The sequence below is a fragment of the Prionailurus viverrinus genome, chromosome F1, assembly GCF_022837055.1.
Source record: "Prionailurus viverrinus isolate Anna chromosome F1, UM_Priviv_1.0, whole genome shotgun sequence".
Classification (NCBI taxonomy): Eukaryota; Metazoa; Chordata; class Mammalia; order Carnivora; family Felidae; genus Prionailurus; species Prionailurus viverrinus.
In genome coordinates, this window is record NC_062577.1 from 47267356 (window position 1) to 47271267 (window position 3912).

Sequence of the window (3912 nt, forward strand, 5' to 3'; positions counted from 1 at the left end):
TTGTATGTGTCTGTGATTCAAATAGTGATGTCATTGGTGTACATAGTAGATTGAATAATATCCACCCTCATATGTCTGCCCCTTAATCCCAGAACCTGTGAATATCATTGTATATAGTTAAAAAATGAATACTACCTTACATAGCAAAATATATGATTTAAAGATTTGGAGAGGAGGCACTTATTCTGCATTATCCACATGAACATCAAATTCAATAGCAAGTATCCTTATAAGAATGAGACAAAGGAAGATTTGACAAAATAAGAGAAAGCCATGAGGCTGCAGAGGTGTATATAGGAGTGACGAGGTCACAAGTCAAACAGTGCCTACAGCCACGCACAGCTGGAAAAGGCAAAGAAGGGATTCTCCCCTACAGCCTCCGGAGGGAGTCCAGCCATGCCAACATTTTGGTTTGAAAATTTTCTCCTCTAGAACTGTGAGAGAATAAATTTATACTCTTTTAGGCCACCTAGTTTGCAGTAATTTGTTACAGTAGCCACAGGAAACTAATAGAGCGTGTAATCCCAAACTGTACGTTACAGTGCTGACTTGGACAAGTAGAGCACTTCATGGCAGAAGTTTGCCCAATGGAAAAATTAAATAGATTCAAATTTTTTTAATTAATTTATTTATTTTGAGGAAGAGAGAGAGAGAGAGTGTGTGTGTGTGTGTGCGCGCGCGCGCGCAAGAGAGACAGAGAGAGGGTGGGGGGAGGGGCAGAGAGAGAGAGAGAGAGAGAGAGAGAGAACCCCAAGCAGGCTCTGAGCTATCAGCAGGGAGCCTGATCTGGGACTCAAACCCATAAACCCTAAGATTATGAACTGAGCCCAAATCAAGAGTTGGTCACTTAACTGACTGAGCCACCTGGGTGCCCTAAATAGATATTTTAAAAAGCACATATTTTTGGGGGCGCTTGGGTATCTCAGTTGATTAAGTGTCTGACTCTTAATTTCAGCTCAGGTCATGATTTCATGGTTCATGGGTTTGAACCCCACATCGGGCTCCCTGCTGATAGCTGAGTGTTCTTGGGATTCTCTCGCTGTCTCTGCACCCCTCCTCTCTGCCCCACTCCCCCATTCTCTATCTCTATCTCTCTCAAACAAAAAAAAAAAAAACAAAAAACAAACAGAAACCATGTTTTTATACAACAGGAAATATCGCTTCTCGGCCTTTTGGCTAAGATCAAGTGTAGTATCTGTTCTTATCCATTTAATATACAGCAGGAAATGTATATTGGATAATTAAAATATGTTAGGTAATATGGCAAGCGCTGCAATACGGCATTTCTTTCATTCCTGGACAAAAAAACAAATCTTGAAGTGTATAATCCTCAGTGCAAATGAATGAGTTAAGTCAGAGAAGTTTACCAACATCGTGTAATCAGTAAAAGAATGGAGACCCACGGTGATTAATAAATTTGTCCAAGGTCAGTCAATAATTAAAGACTAAAACTTGAACCTATTAAAATTAACCATAACAGAAATAAACATGAAGCCACAATTTGTATTTAAATAGAGATAAGAAAGAAAGGTGAAATTAAGACATAAACTGAGCAATTTTTAATTATACCTTGTGGAGTTGCTTATTTATGAGGAGGGAAGGTTTTTTGTTGTTGTTTTTTTTACATTAAAGTTGCCATACCAAGAAGTGGACCAGTGCAAGTATGATGCTCAAAATATGGTCAATAGTCATTTTTTTCATATATAATGAGGCATCATTTCTATTTCCGGGAATGGAAAATCTCTAATGATAATCTTCACAAAATTAATAATAAACAAAGTAACGAACAATATATAAAAATATTCTCTGAAGAAAGGGAATTTAACTGAAATGAGAAGAGCTCTATCCTTGTTTATGTTCAAATATGTGGTAGTACCTCAAATGAAAGAGGAAATATATTGTCAGTGGCACAGAATCTGGACTAAGGGTAGAAACTGTAAGAAGATGGATATTAGTCATTAGAAAATTGCTAAGCCATGCACGAAAACCTCTCAGAAACTGTTTAAGACAGAATAATATATTAGAAAAGAGATCAAATCAACTGAGGGCAAGATGAAACTCTATTTTGATGAACTTGGACAGATAATATTAAATGAAGAGAACAATAATTGGAAAGGAGAGAAATTCCGAATGACTAAATCAAATATAAATTCCAGATGTGAGCAATCAAAACAAATATGAAAATCATATTTTAAGAAATCTTTTAAGACTTTAAGCTCTACAGTGCATTTAGGTAGAATTTCATGTTTTTTCCTACTTACTACAGTTCATACAAACTTTATTTTGTAAGCATAAGAATACTGTATCTTACAACTAAAGAAACATGTCAAGGGCACATTTACTGGCATGAATGTAACTCTAAACTCTTGGCAGAGAGTGAGAAAGCAAAACCCTTAAATAGGAAGGGCAATTTTGCTAACCATTTAGGATGAAAATGAAATGGAGGTTAAGATTCTGTTGCTCCATGAAGAAATCAGTTTTCAAGTGCCCTTCATAGTATGAACACTTCTCATGGCTATCATAATTCAACATAGGGATTTTTCCATTAATGTCCTCAAAAAAAATTTCATATGAAACTTAATCAAAACAACAATGAGGACAATATATGGAGTCAGGTTTATTGAGTTAAGTTAAATTAATTTCCAATAGTTAATATTAATAATTAAGTTAATTAATATTAACTAATGTAAGGGTGGTTGTAATTTCAATTTTGCATTATCAGATACTCCTTATAATCATTCATAAGTCATAGGACAGGCTGTGGAAAGGAATTTGCTTATGTCTTATGAAATCTATATTTAGCTGTGAAGCACTAAGTGTTGTTTTATTTTAATCAGCTTAGGTAACTGGGCAGTACATATACTTAACTGGAGGGCTAGACATCACCTTGGAAAGGAATGACCTATGTAGAGCTCCAGGACTTTCCTTAGCAGAAACTAAAGTCAAGGATCTACTTGAGCAACAATGGTCTAGTTAGGACACTTCCGTTTCTATTCTGAATGCCATGATCATCCTTACTGCTGTGATGTCAAGTCCTCCAAATGTCCCTGCTTCTTGTATCACATGCTCAAGTAAAAATGTCCCAGCTGGAGCATCAGATTGAACTAATTGTAGGTAACTTGCCTGCACACTGGCTGCCAGGGTTTGAATGGAGAGGGATTTTTTTCCTTCCCATAGTAGGAGAGAGCAAAAGGCAGCACAAGATCATATACACAATGGGAAATTCTATCCAAATAGGAAAGATTAATGCTATAGGATCACAAATAAAACCAATAAGTGAACTAACCAGTCAAGTATTAAAATGATACATTAATCTTTTATTGTAAAACAATTAATATAGGAAAAATCACATGGTATCCTGAGTCCAGATGTTGAGAGCTCTTGATAAACAATACTCTGATAATGTAATGGGGTACTCTGGATGAATGAGTGAACCACATAGGTGGGAATTCTAAATTAGTCAATTACTAGATTTATTCTAACATTTTTCTAATTTTTTTTAGATTTTTCTCCTATAATTGCAAAGGCATATTAGTATTTAAATTTACTTTCCTTGATCTCAGTACCACTTAATAAAATTACTGATGATTTCCTCTTTACTTTTACTCAGTATACTTGTTGACTTTGCTGGGAAATAGCATAACACATAGAAAGGGAAATTGATTCAGCAGGCACCCAAAATCCATGAAATGTCAACTGAATTTACAAACAGGAAGAGGATGAATTCCATAACCTCTAGTCCTTGGAACAGTCCTTGTAGGAAAGTGTTCAGAGAAGGTCAGGTAGTACAGTATTCCTAATTGTATTTATTTAAAACAGTAGCATTTGTTGAGTATAATAAAAGTTAAGTATGGTGAAACTCTTAATCAGCTGGCTCTAATAACAAATTTATCCAGAATCTAAGCCTCTACC

The 3912-nt window shown here is 35.5% G+C and overlaps 1 pseudogene; it reads left to right on the forward strand.

Annotated features, from left to right (window-relative positions):
- The first annotated feature begins 1156 nt into the window (after positions 1-1156).
- Positions 1157-1289, forward strand: LOC125155903 (uncharacterized; annotated as a pseudogene).
- Positions 1290-3912: the final 2623 nt, after the last annotated feature.